General features: G+C 39.9%; 1 protein-coding gene across 1 annotated transcript in view; it reads right to left on the bottom strand.

Annotated features, from left to right (window-relative positions):
• The window catches only part of NOTCH2 (notch 2), a 114,473-nt gene that overhangs the window by 96,225 nt on the left and 2,665 nt on the right, over positions 1-15,583 (bottom strand). The gene's annotated exons all lie outside the window — the stretch shown is intronic.

The raw sequence follows: 15,583 nt of genomic DNA, 5'->3' as shown, positions 1-15,583 counted from the left end.
GTCTGTTCCATGCCTACCATCTAACCATCTTGCTCTTTAGGAATTCATAACTCAAACACTCCAAATTGGTTCCATCGTCTTGTCTACTGTCCCCCACATGCAAACATTCTTTCTAATTTCCAGGGAGAAATATCACATTTCCCTTCTTATATTCTCCAATTCATATTCCTTTCTTCTATGCTTCTTTCAAAGAAAGAAAAACCCATGCCCTTTTAAAACCTATCCCAGTGAGCCTTTACCAAACCAGCCCATCCATCTCTGATCCCTCCAACAGTAGATGCTGTGTTATGTCATGCACTGCATTGTTTTTACCAGTAACGCTTTTGTTCATTTACACCATTGTTATATCTTTTCTGTGCTTCTCTCAAACTCCCATCTAGATAGTTTTTATGGGAAAAAATGTCTTGAGCCCCATGGTGCAGGTTCCTTGAATACCATGAGAACCTAAGTACCAATAAGCAACTAGCTCCAAAGCAAGTTACATTTCATATGATGCATAAAGTCAGTCTCTCTCAATCCAAATCTGCTAAAAAAAAATCCCCTTTCAACTCTACATTGTGATCTGCCTCGTATAACACAGGCCAAATCAACCCTAAGAAGTCATCCTGGCTGGGCACAGTGGTTCAAGCCTGTCATCCCAGCACTTTGGGAGGCCGAGGTGAGAGGATTGCCTGAGCTCAGGGTTCAAAACCAGCCTGGGCAACTTGATGAGACCTCATCTCTACAATAAATCAAAAAAATAAGCTGGGCGTGGTAGCACATGCCTTTACTAGGAAAGCTGAGGCGAAAGGATCGCCTGAGGCCAGTAGGTCAAGGCTGCGATGGCCATGAGTGTGCCACTGCATTCCAGCCTGGGCGACAGAGCAGAGTAAGACTCCAAGTCAAAAAAAAAAAGAAGAAGTCATCCTGAGGTACTTGCCACTCAAGAAGCTAAGCAAAACTACAGGCATGGAACAAAAGGGAGCAATGGGTGAGACAGCCAGAAATAAAGGACCTGTGTTTCCTAAGGCAGGAGAGGTTTCAATTCGCAAATCCTTGTTTACCTGTAATGTAAGGACACCCTATACCCTGATAGTCTAAGCAGGAAGTAAGGCTCTGCCTAAATGCAAGGGCTAAAAAAAGGCTTCAAGCTGATTTTGTCAGAGGGTAGAAACATGACTACATAAACACCAAAGTGTCCTCATAAATCCATAATTCTATTAAGTTACCCAGTATACATTTGAAAACTAGCCTACATCTTGAACTAAATAAAAATATATGTAAAAAGTTTTCCAAAAAGCAACCAAATAAATCTAACAGCTGCCTTTCATTCCCAAAACTACATGAATGCCTCCCTCTTTAAGAGAACAGATTGACTGTTTCCATAGTTCTCTTGGTGACTTCCTTCTACTCTATCTATCCTTCTTCTGTAGCTTGGGAACTCTGAAAGAACACAATCCACATATGAGACTATGAATACAGGAAAAGATTGGGGGGCATTTTTCCCCGGTAAAACAACTCCATAGACTCATCTGAACATTTATCAGATTCATACAGATACATTCGTTACCTTTTCCTTAAAAGTCTGTCATATCTGCCACCAAAGGGTCCAGTTTTTTATTGTGGCTATTCACACACACACAGGGAATGGATAAAGGGGAGGGAAGAAGGGAGAAAAAGAGAAAAACAAGAGACTCCTTCTAATGGAACTAGAAAACATTCCATGTGAAAGGATACCCCTGCAGTCCCCCCTCACCAAAACAGATGAAAACCAGACCCCAACTCTCACATCTCACCAACAGCCTGGATTAGTTTACATGTAGCCACTTTACAGATTTCAACAAAGCTGGGGTTTGAATAGCAATTCCGATGTATCTGGCAATGGCTGCAGCTCAGGATCAGTCTCCCCAGTAATAGAGGACAGAAAAATTTGTTCTTTCACGTTTCCTAAGTGAATAGCCACTCGTCCAGAGAAAAGCTTAAAACAGTGTAGCAGCTTGTGTCAGCTCCAAGATGACTGAAGCCTGAGCAGGAAATAAGGCCCTTTTCCAAATAAAAGCCAGTGTTCTCTCCCCCTTGTTTTCTCCACCGAATGCTCTGTATCAGCAGGGTGAGCCCAAATTGCATCCAGGGCTTTGCTTCGGCTCTGTCTTTAGCATTTTTTTTTTAAGGAGAGGATTTGGCCATTAAAAACAACAACAAAGCAAAACCCCACCACATACAAGAAGAAAAAGAGAGGCGTGCTGTACAAAAAAAAGCTATTTCAAAATCATGATTTTTAGAAAACTACACAGAATGTGGAACGAAGGGGAAAAAAATGTCTCATGTGGGTTGCATCGGCACTGCAGCTGCTCCTCATTAAAGCTCCTCTTTACTCCCTCTGGGCTACTTTCCAGCAGAAAATTCTTTAAACAGAACTCTGCTTTCAACCCACTTTCTTCTTGCTCTGGGCCTCTCGCCCCCCAGTCCGCAGTGGCAGCCTGCCCTAGCAGAGCTCGAGAGGGGGGAGCCATCGTTAAGGTAAATGAGGTAGGGGTAGGGGAGAAAATCAACAAAACCCGAAACCAAATTAAGCATCCATCCGCAACAAAGGTCTGCAGTTTGAAAGGCCCCAAATCAGTGTGTTCTTTCCTGTGGCCATAATGCCAGCCTAGTTTCCTGCCCCCCTTCTGTCTTCCCCCTATTAAAGTAGATAAAAATAATTGCTAACAGCCAAGCCTAGCTGTAACTAGTGAAAGTTCCTGTGTAACATTCAATTACCAAGGCTCTGGCTACAAACTTGTAGACATCCAGAGCCTACAGAATCAAATCTAAACTCTGGGCTGGGCATTCAAGAGACCCAACCCATTCACTGGTCTAGCTTCCTCGTTCTCCGTCCAGTACCTTTAGTCTGAGGTCTCATCAGACTGTCAACTTTTTAATTCTGTAACTCTGTGTAAAGGTAACTAACTAGGTTATGCTAATTACTGACTTTGTTTTTAAAAAATGCATTAGCCTTCTAGTTAACTTCCTGGTAAGGAGGGGAATAGAAGGGAAGGAGCTCTGTCATGTGGACGACTTCTTGTCATTCATACTCCCACTCCCAACCCCTTCCCTCCCCCCAAAAAAATAAAAAATAAAAAAGGAAACACTACCGCTTACTCAGCAAGAAGGAAAAACAAAAAGAACTTTAAAAAAAAAGTATTCACGTCTAGTGTAGGGTTCAGAACTGAGCAGTCTGTGGTAAAACACACTTTCAAGGACCTTACTAGTTTGATGTAAAGGAAACCAAGACAAAAGTACGATCTCTCTTTTCTCTCTTCTCTCTCTCTCCCCCCCCATACACACACAACACACTTTTTATCACAACTAATACACAAAGACTACCAAATACTGTAGAGCAGCCCATTTTTCTACTATGTAAATTCAGCTTCCTGGACAGACCATTTCTGCTTTTCTTGTAGAAGTATTTCAGAAAATGTTAATCTTGGTTCCCACAATTAGGCTGCATGCTTCCAAATTAAAAGTTTCCCACAGGAAAAGAACTTCACGAGCTGGGAATTATCTTCCGAAACTCCACCTCTCTTAGCTTACATGGGTTCAGGTTTTTTGCCCTTTCATCTGAATAAAGCAATAAATGAATAAAGAAAGAAATTTTTAATAAATCCACTTAAAAAGAAGCTGAAGCGATACAGATGTTAAAACTGTTAATTCACAGCATCATTCATCTTCACTGGAGACTGAAACCAGTAACCAATGCAATGGAAAACCATACTTTATGTATAAAAGAACTTTGCAAATGCCCTTATCTTCCAGTTTGCAGCATCAGCTCGTTTATCAGAGCTCAGAGACTGAGCTGAGTGCCTAGTCTCTTCAACCATCCTTGAAAGTTTGGGTCTTTCGACACAGTGTCGAAAGACTTGTGTTGCTGCTATAATAGAGGGTGGTCTTTCCTCTGTCTTCCAGTACACAGTCAGGATCTGGCCACACTTCACTCACGACAAAAATATCTACTTGTGATCAAAACACAGCAAGCACACACTACACACAGGAGTTTACAAAAAGCACCCTTCAACATAATTAACAAAAAAATGAATTAAGCCAGTTGTTCCCAAGCTATGGGCTGCAGAGTTACTGCAAAGAGTCTGCAATTTTTATAAATAACTTTCTACACTACTAAATAGAGTCTTGTCCATATTTAAATATATTTATATGTTGTTATGATTATTGGAGTATAATCATATTCTTAGTAGAGCTTAACACCATACATTGTACTTGAACAACAGACTGAGAAATCGCTTTGTCTCAACATCATCTCTCCTCCAAGCGCTGTACTCTCGCTGAACTCCACATCTTCCAGCTCCCCCAAAATGCTCCAGTGCACCGCTTCTTACCTTCAGACCTTCAGACCTCTGGGCGTGCTGTTCACTCAGCCCCAAACACTCTTCCATACCCTCGTCTCATAGTTAAGCCCTAAAATTCCTTTAAGCCTCAGCTTAAGTATTATGTCCTCTGAGACACAGCCTTGACAACCCCTCTTGGTTCCCATCACTCTGACCTAGCAAGCATTCATGAAGCCTTTATTATGATTATTTGTCTTACCCAACAGGCGAAGAATTATGAATTACCATACTCCCAGTGCCTGACACAGTGACTGGCATATAGAAGGCATTCAACTATTCAGTGCTCATATCCTTAACAGAAGCCAAAGGGCAAAACGGAAGGGTCCTTGGAATCTTTACACCTTAAAAAGACTTTAATTACACTCAAAGTTTGGGAACCACTAGGATGAGCTATTTACCCAAAGGATTTTCAAAACTAATTAAGATTCCTGATACACAGAGTACTTCTTAACCCTCATTCACCCGTAAATCATTCAAAGTGGGCCAACCCCATATGGAGTAGATTATGTTTTTAATCACATTTTCCCCTAGATATGAAGTTAACCAGCACACACACAGAAGCATGTCTGCATGTGCGCGCGCGCGCGCGCACACACACACACACACACACACACACACACACACACAGTCTTCATTCTCTCTTGCACTTTTATTAGGCTTTTATTAGTCTTTGCTAAAAGATTGACTACATGAGGCCAGGTACAGTGGCTCATGCTTATAATCCCAGCAATTTGGGAGGCCAAAGTGGGAGGATAAATTTAGGGTATGAATTTGAAGCTACAGTGAGCTATGATCGCATTGCATTTCATCCCGGATGGCAGAGCAAGACTTTGTCTCTAAAATAAACTAATAAATAAAATCTTAAAAAAAAAAAAGATTGACTACATGAACTACCAGGGACCTGAAGCCTTGAATCATAAAACATACTGCAAGGTGGCCTCAATAGCATGAACTGCTAGATTCTTTAGAGACTGGCATTCCCAATGTTGGTGGATGACCACCTTCAAAGTTCTGAAGCCCCAAAAATATATGAAAATTGAATCATTTAAAAAACTTACTGTCTGAAGGGACTGGCAGCAGTGGGAAACTGCTGGGGGAGGAGGGGCATACCTCATCAACAAAGGTACCTGTATAATGAACATTTATATACCTAACCCTGAATGGTACCACACATCTTTAAAATAAATTTAAAAAAAAAAACTTACTGTTTGATCTGAAAGGATTCCTAGTTCAAAAATAATTGCACCCATATGGGTACCACAAATGCAAAGAAATAGTACTGAATCTTTAGATTGCCTGATAGGGTATGGAGAAACAGCTCTTAGACTCAGTCTACATTCTAATCTGCTATGTAATACAGAGTAATTTACTTAGCAGGCCCCGAGCTCCTTCCAGATAAAACAAGATGAGCGAGAAAGGTACTCGCCAAAGTTCCTTTGACTTCCTAAAGATGATGACTGAACATTCTTGGCTTTTGAACTCCCTCAGCAATACCACCCAAGGATGTAATGATGCTTGCTGAAGTTAATGCTTGGAAGTCTGGTTGTATATGTCTTGACCACTGCCTTACTCCAAGCAGGGGCTCCTAGGACAAGAACCATTCTGTGTATTTTTTTTTTTTTATATATATCCTTCACAGGGCCTACCTATCACCTTTCTAAGTGCACAGATAGTTCAATACATGCTTATGTAAATGAACTGTTGCACAACCCACACTTTCAGCTAATCCCTCACAGGGAACATAAGGAATCGAAGAACAAGCAAAGGAGAAGGAACAATATATTCTAACAAGATAAGGGGAAGGAAGAAGAATTCTGAGTCTAACAGGGACAGAAAGGCCTTACCATCCTCCCCAACAGTTTTCTTTAGTAAAGAATGGTGGCGGGTATTTCAGTCTCTTTATGGAATCTGACCTGCTGATAAATTGACTGATGTATGTGTGTGAGACAATGGTCTGGGAAGAGAAGCACTAAATTTAAACACACAGGGAATCAATCACTTAAGTAAATTCACGTAGGACCTTTATCCAGATATCATTTTAATGTATGCTACCAACACAGCACAAACACCTGTCTTACTTTCCCAGCTCCTGACACTATCCTTGATTCTTATACAAGCTAGGAAAGAGTAAGTGATGTCCCACAATTAGAGAGTTTTCTTCTGTGGAGACGAATTATGAACTCTGATAGTCAGTGTCAGTCTTTGCCTGGAAGGAAGTGAGTCACTTTTCATGAGTGATCAAGTTCTGCCCATTTCTGAAGGGTGACCCAGAAATTCAGGGCCATGAGTTTCAGCAGTATGAGACAGAGACTCAGACACCACAAGCATTATATACAAACAGGACCAAGACAGAAAATTAAAAATCAAGGAGACGCCTGAGGTACTTTTCAGGATGACTGAGGATTTAGAAGGGGCAAATCGCCCAGTAAAATAATTCCTCAGGAAGGTGTTTCTGGCTTACAATGCAAGAACTGGCATTTCTGGCATTTCAAAATCTTAGTGACAAGCGGTCAAATGACTAAGGCACTACCATGGTCTAGGCAAGAGAATCATAACCAAAACCAAAATGTTTTCCACACCGAACAGGCAGCCCCAGTTTATTCTGGATAATTGAGGGTTTGCATATGTACTATATAATCAGAGGAAACAAGCAGTAAAGGACTTGAGCTAATTTGGGGTAACCAAAGACTTGGCTAACAGATGCTTGCTTACTCTGGATCCCTCAAATTAACTGAATCTGGCCAGTGATATATTGGACAGGAGCTATCTAAGGATGAGATACCTATATTCTCAACTAAGAGAACTATGCAGTATATTAAAATGGACCCTACCTGATCTCAAATCAGGCAAAGTAGGGACCAAAGGGAGGCTCAAATTTACCTGTTCGATGGATGACCGTTTGTACACCTAATCCTGAATTGTACTCACATCGTTAAAATAAAGAAAATTAAAAAACAAAAACAAAAAAAACTGACCCTGTTTTCAACGTCTTGGCTTTTCTATCACTTCCACTATCCCAAGCCATTCTTGTTCCTGCTTTAGAGATTCCTGGATTCTGAGTTTCCTTGCAACATATGGCCACAGGCCTACCTGGCTGCTCTGTTGCACAAGAATCAACAGTCAAGCCACAAGGGTCTGGGGAAAAGAAGGTAATTGCTCCCAGCTACACTCTCTTCCTGTCCCCTGTCCTTTCCTTCACCCTCACTCTGGGCATTCTACCTTCAAATACTTTTTTTTTTCACTTATTTTTATTTTTTATTTTAGATTCAAGGGGTATACATGTATATTCATTACAGGGTCTACCTCCAAATACTTACACTAACATGCGCTAAAGGGATGTTTTTTTAATCACTTACCTGTCATTGTGAAGCCAGATTATTCCACATATTGGCTGAGCAAAACCTCACACAAACTGGAGAACTGACAGAAGAGCGCAACCAAGATGTAGAAAGGTTTTGAAGCCATGTCATTATGAAAAACATGATAAAGAAATCTGTAATAATAACTCCAGGAAATAAAAGTCCTTTCTAGTCTCCTCGGTGCCCCCTTCCTTCCCCATCCTTCCTTTCTATCTCCTAAGGCACCACTAATATTCCAAGATTTAGAATCTAAGGTGTACACCAAAAATCCTCTGATTTTACTCTTCTGTTCCATGGCAGTTGCTCCTGTTTCTGATTCTCCATGGCTCTTATTATCTGTATCACCACACTGGGCAATTACAGACTGTTTTATTTTATCATCTATGTACGCCTCATCTTGCCAACAAGACTGCAAGATTTCAGAGGACTGCTACCATGTCTTATTGAGGAGAAACACAGTATTCATCAGCAGACATTCCCTAAGCATGTATATTTGTGAAAATTCAATTAGGGCAAACATGAAAACAAAATACATAATACTCTCATATGTGTACTAGCACACATCATACACAAATACAAACATGTGTATGACAGGAGGATGGAGAAGACACTACTAAACTTCATTCCTGGCTAGGAAATTGCTAGCTACTAGAGGTTGAAAAGAGGGCTTAATGAAAACCTCCATCACACTCAACACATTTATGCCAGCTTTTAAGAAATAAAAAAGGACCGGGCTCGGTGGCTCAGCCAGTAATCCTGCGCCTTTGGGAGGCCGAGGTGAGTGAATTGCCTGAGCCCGCGGGCTCGAGACCCGCCTGGGCACCTTGGCGAGACCTCATCTCCACAATAAATAAAAAATGAGCCGGGTGTGGTAGCGCGCGTCTGTAGTTCCAGCTACTTGGAAGGCTGAGGTGGAAGGATCACCGGAGCCCAGCAGGTCGAGGCTGCGGTGGCCAGGAGCGGCCACTGCACTCCAGTCTGGGCGACAGAGTGAGACTCCAACTCAAAAAAAAAAGAAATAAAAAAGTGCTTAGAAATGTTTAGATAATTACATTCTTACCACATTCTGATATCCCCTACTCCTTTGTTATCCTTGACTAAGAGCGGATACAGACAAAATTAAAATGAAGGACTTAATTAAGCTTCTCCAGATCCTGAAAGAGAAATATTTCTCATTCTGCTTAGTCACAAGGGAAAGGGAGAAAAAAAAAGAATTCTTACATGAAATTAATGGTGCTGACAAGACACAATTAAACAATAAGAAAGAAACTTCACATAAGATTATGATTAACCTGGAGACTGTGTTGAAAGAAACCTAGCTAAACTCACATCTATTAATGCCAGGTTTACAGGCCAAAATTAGTTTATTTAACTTATTGGCAGTTACCCAAGACAGGCAAAATGATACAGGCAAAGCCTAAGAACCACCTTCTCCTACACCTCTACTGAGCACTGAAATATGTAAAGATTCCAACCTAAAGAATAAAACAGAGAATGGGAATTATGTTGCTATGTGTTGTTAAGAAGCTGGTAACCAAAATTTCCTTTACGAAAGACCCCTCAGGGATTCAACATATTTATTCAAGGACTTCTAAAGGACATAAGTATAAGGAGGAATCACTTAGGAATGGTACTGTTAAAGGGTCCAGATCTCAAGTGCTAAACAAAGAAAGACCTCACAGAATATATACATATACATCTGTAACTCACTATGCAAATGTAAGGTGCTATGTTTAACAACTTGTGACTTTTGTGCTGGCAGCAACATTTATCAGAAGTCATTGAATTTGACCAGTATTGATTTCACAGCTGCATAAATTGTCTGGACTTGCTCCTGCTCCATTGGTAAAAAGAAGGGAGAAGTTTAAAACCAGTTTTCACTACTTAAGCGCAATATCCTCTATCCTCACCTTTGCTGCCCTCTTCTTATATTTCATCTATAGTAATTACACAGGACTTTCAAGTCAAAGGTCACTTCTCAGAAATGCAGCATTCACGAAGCCTGGCCCAAGTATATTCATGAAGCTACAAGTAGGTTCGATATTCTGAGGTGTTTGGACCTACTCAATGCTACTATCTCTACTCTAAAGTCAGAAACCATAAAAAGAAGAGTTTTGGTCATAGTCCTATCCAAAAAGTCACCTTTCATGTGCTTTCAAAAGCTGCACACTTTCTTCTCAGAAGTTCCTGCCTGAACTACCACTTTAGAATATGTAATTTTGTCCCGTTTTATTGGCAGGCAAATTGAGGCTCAGGATAATAGCACATTTTTCCAAGAGTGCACCCCAGGTCAGCTCAAGAGTTACTATCTTCAACTTGCCAGAGACCCAACTGCCAGTGGGAATTAGGACTCAGACTCAGCTCGAACTGCCATGAAAACCTAGGTCCTCTCCATATTGTCACCAGGCCAGGTTCTTAATCCACTCACCAGTGCTATGCTGAACTGTAGTGGAGCGTGAGGCAAAAGGGGAAAAAAGGAATGCTGACCTGCTCTTTATCTAAAGTTTTAGCAGTTTTCGTTTTACGTTAACTCTGATTTTTTTGAACTATGGCACTAAAATATCATTGGTCTTGACTACTGAGTTTTTTGGTACGCCCTTAAACTTAACATCTGAGGCCAGGGCTTCATCTCTTCCCCCAGTCCCAGCCCTCCGATTCACCAGTGGCTCCTACAGAAGACATTACAGTTATTTCACACCTGACTGTATTCCTCTCTAAGAAGACCAGGTTAGTGAATTGGTCATTATTTTACGAATTCTCAAAGAAGTGTGAAATAATATGATGATACTGATTAATTGCGACTACTGTCACAGACTTATCTGTTATATGTGGTATTCATAGATAGCATGCGATAAATAACTCCTGAATTAGTAAATCAATGACCATCACGTTAAAAAATCATTCTGTAAAAGATATTTAATGAGTCAAAAGAGAGCATCCTTTGTTTTATGTTGCAAAGATAAAAGAACTATGGAAGAGTGACCAAGCTTCTGCTAGCATCTTCCAGAAAAACTATACATATGCTATTCTACTAGACAGGGCATCTCACTTGAAGGAACCAGTCTGGCAGAACCAGTTTCAGCACAGAATTAACAAAAAGTGACTTCACAGTTGATATTCTCCCCCTATGTATTTCTTTGATCTGATGCTGTCCCTGTAACATGTGCTACAAGGTGAATGAAAAGGGAAAATGTTGAGTCAGCCATGACTTCTGAAAACGCCTTTCTGGAGAAGCATCACCACAAGGCAAACGCTACCAGATGCATCCTCCACTACATGCTAAGTCCCAAGACCCTGAGTGCCTCAACTTTCTACTTACTCTGCAGATATTTATCGAGGACAAAGAAAGCAACAGCTCCAGTTTTCCTGGATTGGCTTAAGGAGGCCTAAACCACCAACGTTATTCCCTAATCGTGGCAAGGAAAACTGTTAGTTGTTAATGTTTCAAGTTTATTACAACTACTAGAAAAGTTTTAGATAAAATGTGACATAAAGTTATATTTTGTAACATTTTATATTTATAAAAATTCGCTTTAAAGTGTAGTTTTTAGATAGGAACTTTTGCAACAAGTACAAGCACCCATATACAGGAACCTATATAACTCATGGCAACTTGCCATTGTTTCACAAACACAGAGTTAGATACCTCCTAAGTGGTATCCAGGAAATTCTGAAAGACCCCTTCACATTTCCAATTTTCATCATTAAAAATACTGGCAGAGTTACGTATGTCAGATCAACCCTTTTGCTCATAACAATTTTAAACTCTAAACAGAAAGTCACCAAAAGCAGCCAGAAACTGGAAGGGATAGAAGCCTCAGAAAAGGGAAGCAAGCTATATGCAACCCTAATTTACAGTTTTCCCCCTGAAGGCACTCCAGTTCAAGCAGCAGAAGAGGAACAGAGTGCAAACAGAAAATGGAAGTCTTACTGAGCTAGTCAGGATATCTGGAGCTGTCACAGCAGCTAGAATTTGAGGTAGAGAAATCCTAGAAAAGACAGAACCACAAGGGGAGAAGCAATTCTGTTCAAATCCTGAGATTACTCCTGCCTGTGCATCAATAAAATAAGATCAGAAACCCAAGAGAAAGCAAGAGTTGGATGGCTGAAAAGACTGCGCAGAAGGCTCCTGGTACGGGGGAAACAGAACAAAATGTTTTGAATTCAAGTCCTGCCAAATTAGAGGGGCTCAGTAAACACTCAAGAGCTTGGTAGACACCTAATGCTTTCCACTGAAGGTCACATCTTGAACATAAGAATCATATCCTAGGACTGAGATTTATATTGTAGGACTAAGGGCAAAACAGAAGTACACCCACCCTAACAAATCCTAAAACCAAGCATCCACAGGAACAAGATGATCTGCCAGTAATGTAGCTACCTACTAGGACAAAACTGAGCATTCTCTAGTGGAAAGCAAACTTTGAAATGAATCACCCACAATGTTCAGTAAATAATTAAAAACTATTATACATGTAAAGTAAAGGAAAATGGTACCCATGGTCAAGAGAAAGAGCAATTGATAGGAATACACGCTCAGACAATCCAGATGTTAAGGACTGACAGACAAGAACTTTAAATATAAGAAATATGCTCTTAAAATGCGCATTTTGTGCATTATACAAGCTATAACCCCATCTATTCTCAACAGCAATAAGCTTGAGTGGCTCACGATTTTTAATCAAATTGGGATTTGGAGTGGTTTATATTTGAAAGCCTGAAGCAAACAACTTGAAAGTGATTAATGACATCAAACTTAATTATATATTTACACCTCCCAGTAGGACAAGGGGAAGAATAAAATGTCTTATCTCTCTGTAGTGAGAGGGTTTTATTAAGGTCTGACAGCAGCTATTTAGCCGCAATAATTGAGTTATATGCAAGATTACACAAGTTCTTCTTGCCTGGCATCAAAATCTAGTCACAGACTGATAGGGTAGTTAGGCTTCTAAAAGTGAGGAAAAACAGTTGAGCTGAGTACAAAACTAATCTCTAAAAGTACTTATCCTTATCTGTCAATGTGATCTTATCAAGGATTTTTATAATTTCTATAAACAATCATTATATTTTAGCTGAATCAGTAGCATTATGCTCTTTAAACAGAAGTCAGATACCTTCTACTTAAAACATTTTCCACCAATTCCTACCCCCCCATAAAAGGAATTTGGCTTCAATTTTCTTTTCTTAATCCATGAAGTGATCTCATGAATAAAAACATAATCACATGCCCTGCATGCCTGATGTAATTTTCATAAACCTTCTAAGTGTTTTAATATTTAGTTACTATTTTGTGAAAATAATATTTACTGAACAAGCTGGATTACCTTCTTTCCCCAGGGAAAAAAAGCAAGGTTGGTAAAAATATACCAAAAGGTCTGCTAAATACATATTACTTTTGCTTAACATTTTGCTTAAAATTCTGTGGAGGCTGGCACAACCACAGGAATGTAGGAATGATTGATTTAGTCTCCTTGATATTATTCTTGCTTTGTCACTCACAGATGCAAATATTACTTTTACTGAGGTAGAGAAACACTCTCTAAAAAGAGAACAAAACAAGTTTTGTTTTTCATCTTGGTCTCTCAAAAGGACAACCTCATCAATTATTTTCTTACTCTCCCTTTCTCAAGAAGCTTTTTTTCCTCACAACAGAGCTGGAAGACATCTGGAGGACATACCCAGAACTATATCCAAAAACATCCTATCTTGTCAACAATTAACAAGTATCCAGGGACAGACTTTAGGCAGCTTTATTTTCATCAGCCAAGTTTCCTGCCCCCAGCAGAGTTTCTCTGAGAAACTGAGGGCCACTTTGTCTCCCCAACCGAGGCTGGGGAGTTTGAGATTCACAATCTCCAAATCTGCCTTCCAGAAGTGACCCTTAGTGTCCTCTCCTCGCAAGTACTCAGACATTAATCTCCCCTAGAAACCTTCTTTCCCTGCGTCAGAACAAAAATACATAGGCCAACACTTAGAACCTGTTTGAAATTCTGCCTACATAAGTAACAAGTTGAATTATCTCCCATATAAAACGAACTTTCCTCTCTGTATGGCATGATGATCCTAAATGCTAGGAGAAGCAAATAAAATTCTCTAAAGAGGGAACCAGTGTCTTCTTATTTATGGTAAATAAATTAAGAGACATATGAATGATGATATCTACTTGGCACCTTTTAGTTTAAGGAACACATTGTTGAGCAAAGCTACACCAGGCACTCTACTAGGTATTAATGATACAAAAATGCATTAGACCAGGACCACATAATCCAGTGGGAGAAAGAAACATACTAATAAGTGATCATAATGCAATAAGTGATCATAATGAGTTAACTACCTCAGAGAGCTGAATAATAAAGCAAGCAACTGAGGTACCAGATGCCACAAAGAGACAAACAAGATTTTAGTGTATGAAGATTTATTAAGTATATTAAGTGTATTAAGACTAAACAAGATTTCAAAGGTATTAAGTTCCCTCTCTTATTATCTCCAGTTGTATTTCCATTCTCAGAAGAGAAAGCAGCACGTTTCTCCTCCCGCCCAGCTAGAAAAACTAAGTGAGCAGCCCATAACCAGTTGCATGAAAACTTTCATCTCCAATGTTATCTTTATTCCAATCCAAACAACCTATTGTTAAGCTTTACTGTCATCACAGCTTAAAATATTTTCACTTTGGTGAAGAAAATTGTCTCTGACTTGGAAAAAATCTTGCTCATAACATGAAAAAACTTAAATCCTGGTGTCAAAATGGATTTGACTGGAAAAAATTTCATAATTATATTTCTGGTATTCAATTAAATATTCACAGAAGAAATAAAAATGTCTTGGATAAACTCACTTAACACATTTGTCAAGCAAGTACCTCTACCAAAGCAAAGAAAAACTACATCCCATAAAATTGAAGAAAAAGGAAAGATATTTCAAAGTATGGGAAATCTTATTTCCCATTTTCCAGAAATTAAAAATAATGAATACATGTTTGTAGCAAAAATTTTCAATTGAGGAAGAAGAGATAAACTGTCCACAGGAAGCCTAGAGAAGCTGTTTATGAAATTATTTCATAGCCTTCCTCAAACAAACAAAAAGTCTAGCTATACTGGTTGTTTGGAGGAAAAAAAACGCTCTGAGTCAAGAACTAGCCTACATTTCCCACTCCTATCCTTTGTCCTTACGCTTTTAATCCCATATAATGATACACACCAACTGCCCCACTCCCCATATGTGTACCTGTGCCTCTTTCACTGTCTCACTCTCAGAATTGGATTTTTTACACTAGAAGATGGCAAGTCACCTATACTGAACAGAATTAAAGGTGATAACTATTTTGTTTGACTTACAAGAAGGATGACAGCTAAAATGTTGGGAGGCGATTAAAGACTATGCTTTAATCTAAAAAATTCAAGAGAATGTATACAATACATAGTAACTAGCAACTCACTAAAAAGTGGTGTTTTTTTTGAGTCAGAGTCCTACTCCTTTGCCCAGGCTGTAGTGCAGTGGCACGCACGCTCACGGCCACCCCAGTGTTGACCTTCTGGGCTCCAGAGATCCTTTAGCCTCAGCCTTCCGAGTAGCTGGAGCTACAGACGCGTGCTACCACGCCCGGCTATTTTAATTTTATTGTAGAGATAGGTCTCGCCAAGTTGCCCAGGTGGGTCTCGAACCCACAGGCTCAGGCAAGACCTATCTCTACAATAAAATTAATCCACTTGCCTCAGCCTCCTGAAGTGCTGGGATGACAGGCTGAGCCACCGAGGCCAAAACGTATTGTTAATAATGAAATAGATGAGCTGGGCTCGGTGGCTCAGCCTGTAATCCCGCGCCTTTGGAAGGCTGAGGTGAATGGATTGCCTGAGCCCACGGGTT

Source organism: Carlito syrichta, unplaced genomic scaffold, assembly GCF_000164805.1.
Source record: "Carlito syrichta isolate Samal-C Ts95f unplaced genomic scaffold, Tarsius_syrichta-2.0.1 Scaffold117954, whole genome shotgun sequence".
NCBI classification, from domain to species: domain Eukaryota; kingdom Metazoa; phylum Chordata; class Mammalia; order Primates; family Tarsiidae; genus Carlito; species Carlito syrichta.
This window is presented reverse-complemented; position numbering and strand designations above follow the sequence as displayed.